This window comes from Agrilus planipennis, unplaced genomic scaffold (assembly GCF_000699045.2).
Source record: "Agrilus planipennis isolate EAB-ADULT unplaced genomic scaffold, Apla_2.0 scaffold55, whole genome shotgun sequence".
NCBI lineage: Eukaryota > Metazoa > Arthropoda > Insecta > Coleoptera > Buprestidae > Agrilus > Agrilus planipennis.
The window spans coordinates 1380479-1380852 of record NW_020438918.1 but is presented as its reverse complement, the minus strand read 5'-3'; positions in this window follow the sequence as shown (position 1 = coordinate 1380852).

Below are 374 nucleotides of genomic sequence, written 5' to 3'. Positions count from 1 at the left end.
TTCTAATCTTCGATCGATCGATATTGTTTTCCGGGTTCAGTGTCATGGTCCATGGAATTTTGAAGTTCCAAATTGATATAAGCTCCTGCCAAATCACCATTTATCATACCTTTAGCAAGGAACTACGTAATTCTATGAATTACGACAAAACAGCCCGCAAAACAATATCGAATTAATATACGCCATTTGTGCAAAACTGAAAACTATAAGATATGATGGTGTGCTAATGAATGCGTATAATCCAAAATTCTTACAAAACATTAAAAAATCTTCACTTATGAACCCAAAGCTAAAGAGACTATGGGTTCCTTTTTTTTCTTATTACAATGCATAAAAGATCAGAAATAAAATGGGGATTACTGTTCGCAGATAAA